This window comes from Lissotriton helveticus, chromosome 12 (genome assembly GCF_964261635.1).
Source record: "Lissotriton helveticus chromosome 12, aLisHel1.1, whole genome shotgun sequence".
Taxonomy (NCBI): domain Eukaryota; kingdom Metazoa; phylum Chordata; class Amphibia; order Caudata; family Salamandridae; genus Lissotriton; species Lissotriton helveticus.
The window spans coordinates 639957905-639974187 of record NC_136073.1 but is presented as its reverse complement, the minus strand read 5'-3'; the positions used below and the strand labels follow the sequence as shown (position 1 = coordinate 639974187).

The 16283-nt window shown below is 46.5% G+C and overlaps 1 protein-coding gene across 3 annotated transcripts in view; it reads left to right on the top strand.

Annotated features, from left to right (window-relative positions):
* The window catches only part of KCTD19 (potassium channel tetramerization domain containing 19), a 2598446-nt gene that overhangs the window by 1931413 nt on the left and 650750 nt on the right, over positions 1-16283 (top strand). The gene's annotated exons all lie outside the window — the stretch shown is intronic.

The following is a 16283-nucleotide window of genomic DNA, read 5'->3' as shown; positions in this document are numbered from 1 at the left end:
ATTAACTTGCAGTGCTTACGTGTACTCCTGATGTAACCAGCCATGCAGGTTCACACATTCCTTGACTAGCTTTATAATATCAAATCTAGCATTTGTATTGCACTGTATACCCTTGCTTGGCCCTAGTGTGTGCCAAACTTCCTTAATTATAGGCATAAGTGTTTTTCAGCTATAGTGTATAGTAAATGTTTGTGTAGAAGATGAATTGTAAAAGATGTTTTCAAAATTCTTGCTCCACAACGCGGAGCAGCAGGAGACCAAGATGCGCTACCCTGCATTAAAGGGAGAGGGCATGAAAGCCCTGTGTTAAATATTATACCGCACATTCCTGACTCGGCCAGTGCTGCTTAGTCCCAACAATGGCACCTTTATTCCATGGTGCAAGGGTGTCGGTTTTGTAGGCAGGATTTACTTTTGTGCAGGAAGGGACATCTTCCTGCACAAAATCAATCCTCTCTGAGTATTTCCTTTTTAGGTTTCGCTAAGCCATCGCGTTAGCGATGCTCTGCGAGAGTTAAGTAGGGACTTTAAAAAATGCTCCCAAAGTCTGCAGGCGGATCGGGCACAGTGCACCATTTGTCCGCCTGTAGCCTTTGGGAGGACTTTCGCGGCCGCTTTGATGTGCTCACCATTTGCCACCCCCTCCCTTATCCCACTTCCTGCTTGTAGTCTGCTGCAGTGATTGTTATTCCAGCCCGCGGGTCACGGTGCCTCCTGTGTTCCCTTGTCCCCGATGCCTTTCCCTCTGTGCGCTTGTGTCCATTAACACTATGCTTCCGGATGCATCTGCCTATTTGTAATTGTGCCCTACACCTTAAAGCGGTCGCCGTCCTTCGTCCCTCTGCTGCTTCGGTCCCATGATCTCAGGTCCCATGATCTCAGGTCGCCTTTCCTCTTTGTCCTTTTGTTTCCTTCTGCCTATGCGGACTGGCTCCCCTGCCCCTCCCTCTGCTCCGATTGTTTCTATGCTGCTTCGCACCTGTGGACTCCACTTTACTTCCTGGTCTTTATAGCGCCTACTCTCCATGCTCCCTGACCACCATTCTCTGTCCCCATCTGCTATGCTCCCTGACGCATGTATTTTTTTCTTCTACTTATGTGCCTTATTCTTCTGGTCCGTGTACCCTTTGGACCCCCTGACGCTTTTACCCAAGTAGCACGATGTCACTTTTTGTCCGAATTATCCATATTCTGTTTGCTTTTGAAGCCCTATAGCGCCTGGTCCTTGCCCCACACGATTTTTTCCAGCCATGTGTCGCACTGTGCGCCCCAAGTATGTCTGCACAGTGGCCGTCCTGGACTGCCACTCTCTGCACACAGTGGCCCTGTCCTCCTCATTAACGCCTCGGAACTGGGGCCCGTCCTAGGGCTTGTTAGCAGCTCTGGTGCCCGTGCACACGGGCCCGGTAATTAGAGCGCCCCCGGGACTTCACCTGCACAGTGCACGGCTAATTGTATTCTGCCTGCAGCCACGCAGGCCTATTATAGATGCGCAGCTCCCGCAAAGCCTGTATTTTGGGGAAATATGTTTGGTACATCAGGCTCCAAGTCTGGAAATGTGAGCATCCTTTATTTTGAGTTATGGCCACAGCGTTGTGCAGAGCAGATGTGGCCATCGTCACTGCAAAGATACTCCAGAGACTAAGTACAGTACCCCCCCATTGCGAAGTATGCTCACATTTCATTAACATGTGTTTACAGTGAATTTTGAAACTCATTGCTTTGAATTACAAGAAGACATACTTCGCTCCCAGAAAGTGTAGTTTACATTCTAGTGCTAAATGTTAGATTACAGGAAATACACTGTAGCATGGAATGGAAGCTATGGCATGCATCTCCCTCGCAGATCTGGCATCACATTCCAGAGAAGGCCTTGCAGTGATCTGTCTGAACTCCACGAGTAGAACATGCTTCATTTAATCACACTGCGGTTTCGGCCGAATATGTGATGCAATGTGAGGCCCGGCACTAGCAGAAACGGCAGGATGGTCACCCATGCCACAGCCCTTAAAGGGCAATCTCAGAAGCGGGCCTAGAAATGTATGAGGCAGAACAAATAGAATGATAGCAATGAAACTGCTGTAACTTTCAAGGAAGTGACATCATCTTTTCGCAGTGTTCCATGAAACATCGCAAGGAATGTAGAACATTCTGGCTTAGTGTATTTTTCAACCAACTAATCTCAACCCCACACACACACAACCCCCCACACACACAACCCCCCACACACACACACAACCCCAACACACACACACACACAACCCCCCACACACACAACCCCAACACACACACAACACAACACACACAACCCCCCACACACACAACCACACACCGACCACACACACACACAACCCTACACACAACCCCACACACAACCCCACACACACACACACAACCCCCACACACACAACCCCCACACACACAACCCCCACACACACACAACCCTACACACACACAGCCCCACACACACAACCCTACACACACAACCCTACACACCCAGACCCCCCCACACACAACCCCCCACACAACCTCACACACACAACCCCACACACAACTCCACACACACACACAACCCCACACACACACACAACCCCCCCAAACACACACACCCCCACACACAACCCCCCCACACACACACATACAACCCCCCACACACACAACCCCACACGCAACACAACCCCACACGCAACACAACCCCCACACGCAACACAACCCCCCCACACACAACCCTACACACAACCCCCCACACACACTACCCAACACACACAACCCCCCCCCACACACGCAACCCCCCACACCCACACACACACACAACCCCCACACACACAACCCCCACACACACAACCCCCCACACACACACAACCCCCCACACACACAACCCCCCCACACACACACAACCCCCTACACACACAACCCCCCCACACACACAACCCCCCACACACAACCCCGCCACACACACACAACCACATACAACCCCACACACACACAACCACACACACACACAAACAACCCCGCCACACACACACAACCACATACAACCCCACACACACTCAACCACACACACAACCAACAATCTATCTATCTGTCTGTCTGTCTGTCTGTCTGTCTGTCTGTCTGTCTGTCTGTCTATCTATCTACCTACCTATCTATCGCCCTCACTCTATCTATCTATCGCCCTCACTCTATCTATCTATCTATCTATCTATCTATCTATCTATCTATCTATCTATCATCTATCGCCCTCACTCTATCTATCTATCTATCTATCTATCTATCTATCTATCTATCTATCTATCTATCTATCAAGACTGGTAAACATGTGAATGTGTAGACATGCAATGCATTCACAGAGGGGGGATAATGAGTAAAACATTTTCATGAATCATTTTAAACTCCTTCTACGTGTGCTGAAATCTGCAGCACATGTATGAAGAAGAGCCTCGGAGTTCAGTGTTTGTGCAGCAGGATATGCCTTCCTGCACATAAAAAAACTGCTTGCAATGGAAGCACCTGTAGACCTTGACTTCAGGCTGACCGTGCTGGCACTAGGCAGTCAGATTATACCCAGTTCAAGGAGAGGAGAAGATGGACACACATATTGCATAATATGGTCCATTCCTGCCGTCTTCCTTTTACGCATTGCTGCACGGCTAGATATATTTTTAGATAGTGATGAATGAAAGTTTCATAAATCTGGCCCATTGTGTAAATGACCATCTGCTTTCGCTATAACAATATCAATACAATTTTTGGCCATACTCACACGCCTGCTGAATGTGCTAAGTTTCTATACATATTTTCAAATAACTCTCACTGATGCAGATATGTACATTACGCCAAATGGTGTGCTTGTGTCTGCTGCACAGATTTACCAAAATGCATTTGCTTCCATGCTATGGGACCTACTTGAGCTGCATTGGGCCCTTCAAACATACTGCCCTTTTGTGCTTGATCAAATACATACCATCGTGGGGTCCCAGACTGGCAGCCCTGGGACACCTGCTAAGCTGCAGGACATTTGCCAAGCTCTGAGGACTCCTACACATGCACCGCTTGCAAAATTGGCTGAAAGACATGTTTCTCAGCAATATGAAGTGCACAATATAAGCTGAACTACAGCCACACACCCTCCAGGTCATATTACACACCCCACACAAACAACCCCCCCACACACACCCATAACCCCCCACACACACAACCCCCCCACACATACAACCCCCCCACACACACAACCCAACACACACAACCCCACACACACAACCCCCACACACACACAACCCCCCACACACAACCTCCCCACACACACAACTCCACACACACAACCCCACACACACACCCACACCCCCCACAACCCCCCCACACACTACCCAACACACAACCACACACAACTCCCCCCACACACACACCCCACACACACAACCCCCTCACACACACACACAACCCCCCACACACACAACCCCCCACACACACAACTCCACACACACCCATAACCCCCCACACACACACACACAACCCCCCCACACACACAACCCCCTCACACACACAACCCCCTCACACACACAACCCCACACACACACAACCCCACACACACAACCCCACACACACACAACTCCACACAGACAACCCCCCACACACACCCAAACCCCCCACACACAACCCCCCACACACACAACCCCCCCACACACAACCCCCCCACACACAACCCCCCACACACACAACCCCCCCACACACACACACAAACAACCCCCCCACACACACACAACCACATACAACCCCACACACACACAACCACACACAACCACACACACACAACCACACACACACAACCACACACACACACAACCACACAACCAACAATCTATCTATCTATCTATCTATCTATCTACCTATCTGTCTACCTATCTATCTACCTATCTATCTACCTATCTATCTACTTACCTATCGCCCTCACTCTTTCTATCTATCGCCCTCACTCTATCTATCTATCTATCTATCTATCTATCTATCTATCAAGACTGGTAAACATGAGGAAAAGATGGACACACATATTGCATAATATGGTCCATTCCTGCCGTCTTCCCTTTACGCATTGCTGCACGGCTAGATGTATTTTTAGATAGTGATGAATGAAAGTTTCATAAATCTGGCCCATTGTGTAAATGACCATCTGCTTTCGCCATAACAATATCATTTCATTTCATTTAAATCTTTATTCGGTTTAAAAAACCTTGTAAGATACAGACATTCAATCAAAATACATCATAATATAATATAATACATAATTTTTGGCCATACTCACACCGCCTGCTGAATGTGCTAAGTTTCTATACATATTTTCAAATAACTCTCACTGATGCAGATATGTACATTTACGCCAAATGGTGTGCTTGTGCCTGCTGCACAGATCTATCTATCTATCTATCTATCTATCTGTCTGTCTGTCTGTCTGTCTGTCTACCTACCTATCTATCTATCGCCCTCACTCTATCTATCTATCTATCTATCTATCTATCTATCGCCCTCACTCTATCTATCTATCTATCTATCTATCTATCTATCTATCAAGACTGGTAAACATGTGAATGTGTAGACATGCAATGCATTCACAGAGGGGGGATAATGAGTAAAAAATGTTCATGAATCATTTTAAACTCTTTCTACGTGTGCTGAAATCTGCAGCACATGTATGAAGAAGAGCCTCGGAGTTCAGTGTTTGTGCAGCAGGATATGCCTTCCTGCACATAAAAAAACTGCTTGCAATGGAAGCACCTGTAGACCTTGACTTCAGGCTGACCGTGCTGGCACTAGGCAGTCAGATTATACCCAGTTCAAGGAGAGGAGAAGATAGACACACATATTGCATAATATGGTCCATTCCTGCCGTCTTCCTTTTACGCATTGCTGCACGGCTAGATATATTTTTAGATAGTGATGAATGAAAGTTTCATAAATCTGGCCCATTGTGTAAATGACCATCTGCTTTCGCTATAACAATATCAATACAATTTTTGGCCATACTCACACGCCTGCTGAATGTGCTAAGTTTCTATACATATTTTCAAATAACTCTCACTGATGCAGATATGTACATTTACGCCAAATGGTGTGCTTGTGTCTGCTGCACAGATTTACCAAAATGCATTTGCTTCCATGCTATGGGACCTACTTGAGCTGCATTGGGCCCTTCAAACATACTGCCCTTTTGTGCTTGATCAAATACATACCATCGTGGGGTCCCAGACTGGCAGCCCTGGGACACCTGCTATGCTGCAGGACATTTGCCAAGCTCTGAGGACTCCTACACATGCACCGCTTGCAAAATTGGCTGAAAGACATGTTTCTCAGCAATATGAAGTGCACAATATAAGCTGAACTACAGCCACACACCCTCCAGGTCATATTACACACCCCACACAAACAACCCACCCACACACACCCATAACCCCCCACACACAACCCCCCACACACACAACCCCCCCACACATACAACCCCCCCACACACACAACCCAACACACACAACCCCACACACACACACACACAACCCCCACACACACACAACCCCCCACACACAACCCCCCCCACACACACAACTCCACACACACAACCCCACCCCCACACACACACCCACACCCCCCACAACCCCCACACACACTACCCAACACACAACCACACACAACCCCCCCACACACACACCCCACACACACAACCCCCTCACACACACACACATAACCCCCCCCACACACAACCCCCCACACACACAACCCCACACACACCCATAACCCCCCACACACAACCCCACACACACACACACAACCCCCCCACACACACAACCCCCTCACACACACAACCCCCTCACACACACAACCCCACACACACACAACCCCACACACACACAACCCCACACACACACAACCCCACACACACACAACTCCACACACACACAACCCCCCACACACACCCAAACCCCCCACACACAACCCCCCACACACACAACCCCCCCACACACAACCCCCCACACACACAACCCCCCCACACACACACACAAACAACCCCGCCACACACACACAACCACATACAACCCCACACACACACAACCACACACAACCACACACACACAACCACACACAACCACACACACACAACCACACACAACCACACAACCAACAATCTATCTATCTATCTATCTATCTATCTATCTATCTATCTACCTATCTGTCTACCTATCTATCTACCTATCTATCTACCTATCTATCTACCTACCTATCGCCCTCACTCTTTCTATCTATCGCCCTCACTCTATCTATCTATCTATCTATCTATCTATCTATATATCTATCTATCAAGACTGGTAAACATGAGGAGAAGATGGACACACATATTGCATAATATGGTCCATTCCTGCCGTCTTCCTTTTACGCATTGCTGCACGGCTAGATGTATTTTTAGATAGTGATGAATGAAAGTTTCATAAATCTGGCCCATTGTGTAAATGACCATCTGCTTTCGCCATAACAATATCATTTCATTTCAATCTTTATTCGGTTTAAAAAACCTTGTAAGATACAGACATTCAATCAAAATACATCATAATATAATATAATACATAATTTTTGGCCATACTCACACCGCCTGCTGAATGTGCTAAGTTTCTATACATATTTTCAAATAACTCTCACTGATGCAGATATGTACATTTACGCCAAATGGTGTGCTTGTGCCTGCTGCACAGATTTACCAAAATACATTTGCTTCCATGCTATGGGACCTACTTGAGCTGCATTGGGCCCTTCAAACATACACTGCCCTTTTGTGCTTGATCAAATACATACCATCGGGGAGACCCAGACTGGCAGCCCTGGGACACCTGCTATGCTGCAGGACATTTGCCAAGCTCTGAGGACTCCTACACATGCACCGCTTGCAAAATTGGCTGAAAGACATGTTTCTCAGCAATATGACGTGCACAATATACGCTGAACTACAGCCACACACCCTCCAGGTCATATTACATAGGGGGCCACTTTCACTTCTTTCTACCAAGGACTAACATGGACATCTCCACTGGGGTTCTGACACCCTGAGACAGGATATCATTACATACACCACTGGTTAGTCTTCATAATGCAAGACTGGTTGTACCAGATAGAAATGTCACACACCACTGCACCACCACATGGTGGCTTGAAAATGGTAGTTAATAGGTATTAATATAGATACACCTAAAGCTGCAATGCAACTGCCACATTTCTAGCATCAAAATGTTTCGCATTGATTGCAATGTGATGCCTAACCTGCAGACACTTCATGCTATGTGTAGTATTGGAACACCTCACATGACTAATTATTTTGCAAACAGGAACTGCTCTGCACTATATGACATGCAGATGCTGTAAGAAGTATACCATACCCACATTTCAATTAAATAAGTAAATTACTTACCAAGACCTATATTAAACATTAATTTACATTTGCACGGCCTCTTGTATGTTTAAAATTTTGAAAAGACAGTTTGAGTCATATTTGCTCTCTGCTTCAAAGTGATACGAATCACATCGATATTGACATTGCAATAGATTTTAAAAAGTAAAAACATGTATGCCTCACACACTCAAATATTACATACCTACAGACATGGAGACACAACACCTACGTTCACCATCTTGGGCCATATGTAGGTGGCCAAATACCGGTCGGTAACGGCCGATTTCGGCCGTTACCGACCGGTATTTTGCGTTTCAGATGTAGGTGGCCAAAATATTACCGATTCTGTATATTTACCGAATCGGTAAATTTACCGAATCTGTTAATTACCAGGGGCCAGATGTAGGTAGGCTATTACCGATCGGAATCGGCCGAAAATAGCGATTTCCGTCCGTTTCCGATCGGTAGTGAGCGTTCGATATGTAGGTGACCAAAAATAGGCTGAATCGGTAATTATACCGATCGTTATGATTACCGAGCAGTAAAATACCGATAATTGAATGTTACCTATCGGTAATGTTACCTATCGGTAATGTTACCTATCGGTAATGTTACCTATCGGTAATGTTACCTATCGGTAATGTTACCTATCGGTAATGTCACCGATCGGTAATGTTACCTATCGGTAATTTTACCTATCGGTAATGTCACCGATCGGTAAAGTTACCGATCGGAAATGTTACCGATCGGTAATGTCACAGATCGGTATTGTTACCGATCGGAAATGTTACAGATCGGTAAATAAAAGTAGGTAAAATTGAAAATCGAGATGTAGGGAGGCCCAGAAATACCGATTTTGCCTCAAAATCGGTATTTGAGAGTCGGAATTTACCATGGATTCAAATCAGGTGGTAACCAGGTGCAGCCTATAAAAAAGGACCCAAAATGCAATTCAGTTTGCACAATGGCGGCATTCTATGTAATAGCAAGACGTCTACGGCTACGGGAGGAAGGAGAGAGGGAATGGCTGAGACAGGAGCAGGTCTACAGGCAGAGGGTCACCCTGTTGATGCTGACAGAGGAGGAGATAGTACAAAGGTACAGGTTGGCTCCAGTAACCATCATGGAGCTCATCAGGGACCTTAAACCACTGTTGGAGCACCCCACCCCAAGGGCACATGCAATACCAGCACATGTGCAGGTGCTGTGCAGCCTCCACCTGCTGGCGTCAGGGAGCTACCAGAGCGTGGTTGCTGTGGCGGGAGGGGTGACCCAGAGCAGCCTCTCAAGGTTCTTCCACAGATTCCTTGACGCCATGTTGCACAGGATGGAGCATTATATTTCATTTCCATCCACCCATGCTGAACTGGTACAAACAAAATCAGACTTTTACCAGATGGCAAGATTTCCCCATATCATCGGATGCATTGATGGGACACACATCCCCATTTGTCCCCCTGCTGCCACCGAATACATTTACCGCAATAGGAAGTCAAGCCACACCATCAACGTCCAGGTGATTTGCAATGCAAAGTACGTTATCACAGACCTTGTAGCTAAATTCCCTGGAAGTACACATGACTCCTATATATTTCAGAACAGCGGCATCTATGAACGGCTGTCAGCAGGGGAATTTGGCGAAGGATACCTCCTAGGTAAGACAGAGTCTGCGACAGCATTCACACATATTGCAGTGAGACTTACAAGTATACATGTGACTAATGTACTCCCATTTCCCTTTTAGGAGACAGTGCATATGCCCTACGTTCTTTTATTCTCACTCCCTACCTCAACCCCTCCACACCCAGCCAAAGGAGGTATAACCGGGCACATAAAAGTACAAGGAATGTGGTTGAACGGACATTTGGCATCTGGAAGAGCCGATTTAGATGCCTTCACAAGAGTGGAGGCGCAAGGCAGTATACCCCCATAACATGCTGCAAAATCATAGCTGCCTGTGCCATGTTGCACAACTTGGCTGTCAAAAAGGGTACAGAGGTGGAGTTGGAGGAGTACGAGGACTATGATGACGACAATGCCGTGCCTGACATACAACCTGCTGGAGTCACAACACCAAGTGATGGGAGATACAGGCGTGAGGAAATAACAGCCAACTATTTCTGAGTAAGTAATGACACACAGACAGGTTGTGAATGGAAGTAAAGTATTTATCTGTTGGCACGAACTTACAGCACTTAGGTGCAACAAATTAACATGTACAAAGGTGGGGACAACATGTCCAGGGTTACTTCACCCAAACTTTTAAAGTCACTTTCTCTGCCGCTTCCCAGACACACTGGGAGTATCCCCACTGCCTTCCTCCAGGCTTGAAGGCTCAGCTGTGCGCCTCCGGCCCCTACGAGCAGGCACCACAGCACTACCCAAGCTGCTGCGGCTACTACTGTCCTCCCCTTCAGCCACATCCAGGGCAGGATTGTGAGCAGCATTACTGATCATCATTGCCTCTAGGGCACTGGTTATTTTGGCTATGCCCCTTGTGACCTCTGCTGTATTTTGTGTTAGGCTTTCCTGCATATTGTTTCCTCTCCTGCATAGCTGTGCAGTGGCAGTGGCAAGGCGATTCAGCGCCCTGTTGGTAGCGCGGGTGTCCCTGCGCCTTGTATTCTCTATGTGGTCCATCTTATCGCACAGCTGCGTGATAGCAGACGTAATACCAGCAACTAGGTTGTCATTTGATTTTACCATGTCCCTGCTGCAATTGGCTATATCAGTAATGCCCTTCCCCATCTCTCCTACAGTTTGATTGAGAGCACGGAATTGCCGGTGGCAGGCCTGGATGGATCTGCCCTGCATGCGCTGGATGCGCACCATGCTTCCCTCCAGCCCCCGGAAGACAGTGCCTTCTCCAGTGCCTCCTGCAGTGCTGTGCATGCGGCGACGTCTTGGCATGGTGTCTTCATCAGTGTTTGCCTGCAGTGCAGCATGAGGCATAGGTGGAGTTTGCTCAGCCTGATCTAATGCTGCCTCCATCAAGGGCAGTGTGGCCACGAGTCGCCTCCTGGCTGGTGGTGTTGCAGGTGCAGCCTGTTGCATTACTGGGGAAGTCTCCGGTGAGAATACCAATGCAGGTGATTGTGACAGGTGTGGGGAGTGTGGAAGGTCGGGGGTGAGGCCTGTCTCCTCCTCCTGTGCAATGCCACTTGTGTCCTCCTCATCTTGCGATGGTTGCTCATGGCTTGGCCCTGCCTCCTCACTCTCCTCCCTCGCTGCTGCAGTCCCTGGTGTCGATGTGCCTTGCTTGGCTGATGGTGCCCCTAGGTGTAAATAAGCGTATGTACATTGATTGTTACTGTGTCACAGTGACTATAAATAAATCTTTACACATTTAACTTTCATGATTCTGCAATACTTTCACTGCCTTGCTGATGTCTGTTCAGTTATACATGGTCTAATATTGGCAGACTACATTTCCCATTATGCATTGCTCCTGTATAGTGCTAGCAGTACTGGACTGGGCTTGGCCTGTGCTCAGAGGTTTAAGGGATGCTGCTTGGTATGGGGTGTTGTGCTGCGCATGCATCTTACCTTTTGATTTGGCTCGGGCTGAGCTGTCCACTGCTCCCAGTCCCACCACACTGTCTGGCTCGATGGTAGACGCCACCAACTCCTCCAGCTCAGTCAGGGGGGGTGCTGGATTCCTGCCTCCTCCAGTGACACCAGCCTGTTTATGCAGCTCTGCAAGCTTCCTCTTGGTTTGGCTCCTGAGGTCATAGAATCTTTTCTTTAAATCCTCCACGCTCCTGCTGGTGACTCCCACTGCATTTACCCTTTCCACTATGTGCAGCCACAGCTTTCGCTTAGCTGACTCAGCCATGGTGAGGGAGAGCTTCCCAAATAGTTGGGTGTGCACCTTGACCACCTCCTCGACTAGGAGTTCAAGCTCAGTGTTGCTGAACTTAATTTTTCTCTTTCTCTCACTGCTGCTTGACATTATTCCTGGGTTTTCAACACAAACAACTCTCTCCCTGCTCCTCTCTCTGTGTGCTCTGCTCTGCCTGTCTCCAGAACTTTCTAATGAGTTGCACCTGGCTGGGCAGGCACTTCCTGGGAGGAAGGGGGAGGGTGGTTGCACCTGATTGGCTGGTGTGTTCAGTTTCACTTTTGTTTGCTGCACGTTTGTTTGTAATACCGATCTGTATTTACCGATCGGTATTACCGATCGGTATTTGCCGATCGGTATTACAGATCGGTATTTCCAATGCATTCCTATGGGACTTTTGGCCCATAGGAATGCATTGGAAATACCGATCTGTAATACCGATCGGCAAATACCGATCGGTAATACCGATCGGTAAATACAGATCACCCGTTACCGATTTTTACCGATTCGGTATATTTTTCCGATTTTTTACCTACATATCATTTTCCGATTTTTAAATACCGAATCTGTAAAAATCGGTAAAATTCGGTATTTAAAAATCGGTAAAATGGATTTACCTACATCTGGCCCCAGATCAGTAAATTTACAGAATCGGTAATATGGGATGTAGGTGGCACTGGAAACAGTGCCACAGGCCCCTAGGAATTCGTTATTTACCATGAAATATTATTGCATGGTAAATAACGAATTCCTGTGTACATGCACATCTGTGCATGTACACCTGTGCCATGTGACACAGACATGCCCTAAGGGCATGTATGTGTGTCCCATGGCACACAAGCCAGAAACAGGGGTGCAACAAGGTGTCAAAGTGACACCCTGTCCCCCTTGTAAAATCGGTAATTTTACTGATTCGGTAATTACCGAATCGGTATTTGCTATTGAATCCTATGGGCTTCAAGGCCCATAGGAATCAATGGCAAATACCGATTCGGTAATTACCGAATCGATAATTACTGATTCTTACCGATTCGGTAATTGTTACAGAATAATTACCTACATGGCATTTACCGATTTGTAAATACCGAATCAGTAAAATTCGGTATTTACGATTCGGTATATGCCATTTACCTACATATGGCCCTTAGATCTTTGAAGGAGTCATTTTCTGCTCTTGAGAATGGTATATGTCCACCTGAAATACAAGTTAAGCAAAATGGCATACATTTTGGAACATTACACCCTTACACTTCTATACTATACACTATGAGATTACAAAATCATAACACATTTTTAAAACAATATTTGATTATTATGTACACATCTGTTACATAAACAGAAATGTATACTTCATTTTGAAAATACATTGAGTAGCAGAGTTAGCTATACTTTGTCGTGCACAAGTGCCATGGAAGGCAACACAGGGCAATGTAATTGACAGATGGATAAGTACAAAGCCACATAAAAATAACTTGTTCGACCTGGCACATTATATTATATGGTATTCCATCCGTTGTGCCAGCCTGTGAACTCTTTGTGTGGCACTAGGCCAAAAAAAAAAACCTTATTATATTTGGTCCTATGCTTTAAAATATCTTACGGTACATGACTACACACTGACAGCAAATGGATACATACATACGGGGCCTACAGCCTCTGGCCCAGTAGGTCCAGCACATCTGCATCTTGGGAAAACATGTCCGCTCATCTATGTTTAATTTGCTGGACGCTATGCTCCTCTTGGAGACCTGGCGCAGGTGCGTGTGTTCATGCTCCTACCTGGTATTTCTCTCCTGTGCAGGGTACCCTTTGCTTACCCTCCCTCTAGCAGCAATCACATGGGGAGGTAGTGCACAATTAACCATATACAGCCACCTCCCTCCCCTCATCAAAATTACAACCTCTCGCCTTCCCAGACTTGCTCCTACATAAATCCATACCTATCCTACCTTAAACTCCCAACTATATAACACACATATAAAACCGATAGACACCCAACAATAGTCAGCACAAATAGTTATTAATGACCCTAATTACACACAAGAACAAAAAGACGATTTTTGGGCACACTAAAACACAGACTCCACAACACACATGCCTCAAATCTCCAAATATCTCTCCAATCTCTTTTCAATATAAGCACCAACCACCAGCTACAAAAAAGGTGAAACTAAAAGTTACACTTCTTGGTATGTAGCCACAACAATTACATCAGTTTCTGGGTGTGACTAGCAGATTTTCATTTTTTGCTTAGCTTTTTATGATGCAATTTTTCGCAAATCGGAATTGCGCTATGCAATTCTCTATCGCTACCAACACTATAATGGCCCACGCTACACCTATGTTCCGATGCAGTGCTGACACAGTGTCCTATGTATTGCAATACAAGGGCCCTGGCAATTCCTATGTATCTTACTCAGTGTCTAATGTAGTGCAACACAAGGGGCCTCACAAGTCCTATGTTTCCTACACAGTGTCCTATACATTACATGACAAGGGCCCTCCATTGATTACATCTTGATTGACGTGAAGCTGTGGTCTGCCGTTGTTGACATGGAAGTTATGGTCAGACCTGAAAGCGATCACGACCTGCTAGTGTTGGCCCTACTGGATCATAGTTTCCAGGGGGCCCCGTGTGATGACTCTAATGCTGTCCAACCTCAGGTACGTTTAAAAAACGATTTGAGAAGGGTTAGGTGGCCTAAGGTTGCTGTTGACGAAGTAGCCAGAACAGAGATAAGACACCTAGTTTCTCATACACTGGAAGTACTAAAGAATTGTGGGTCACAGGAGTTGATTAATGCCAAAATTCCAAGTGTCCATAGCGCACTGTTTCAGGGGCTTAAAAAGTTATTCACTAAGAACATATCTAACCGGGGCAGGAAAAGCACAGCAAGAATTGCTACTTGGTTCGATGAGAAGTGTAGGCAGTCCCAAGGAGAACTGTTCTCAGCAATTAAATCAAAAGCTCACGGCCAAATTCGAATTTGTAGAGCTGTTTACAAAGAAGCTCAAAAAAATGCTAAAATAAAATGGGATGAGGAACGCTGGAAGGCCCTCACCGAGGCGTGTGGTGGTAGAAATATGCAACAGTTCTGGCATCTCCTTAAATGGGGTAAATGCCTAGATGACCGACCAAGCTCCACTTTCGTGGACCAACAGCAATGGGTAAGCTTTTTTTAAAAACAGTTTAGGACAAATAATGATGCTGTGGTAGTTTTACCCCCCCAAATTCTGATGAACCGCTCATATTTACCCATTCTGAGGTTAAGTATATTCTGAAATCTATTTCCGAGTGGGAAAGCTCCAGGCCCGACTGTATTCCTGTAGACCTTTTTCTGCAGGAGCAGGACCTCTGGGTGCCTTATATTACTATCTTGGCTAATGCCCTAGCATCTGGTGCGCAGGTCCCCGATTCTTGGTACGGGGCAGAAATTTTACCGATTTACAAGAAGGGCGACTGTTCTGTCCCGTCCAATTATCGGCCGATCAGCCTTATAGATGCGGTGCAAAAAATAACTGCCCGCCTAGTTTTGGGACGTATCCAGTTATGGATTACCGAATATGATATTCTGACACCACTGCAGGCGGGATTTCGCAGCCACGTGGGCACCATTGACCAAGCATTCCGGTTTGTGTTGCTTTACTGGAAGTCAGTTTTTATTGGGGGGGGGCAAACTATATGCGGCCTTTGTGGATCTTAGGTCCGCTTTCACCTTGTCCCGAGGGCAAAGCTGTGGGAATGTTTACTGAAATTGGGTATGCCAGCTGAACTGGTGAGGCTCTTGGTGAATCTCCATGCCCAAACATTCGCACAAGTACGCTGGGGCAAACCTGGAGAGGTGACTGATAGATTTGTAGTGGCAAAAGGTGTAAGACAAGGGTGTGTATTGGCCCCTACCCTTTTTTCTTTATTTATTAATGGGGTCACAAATTATTTCTCTAATTACCCTACAGACGCCCCAACCATGGCAGGGATAAAAATACCATTCCTCATGTTCGCAGACGATACGCTGTTAA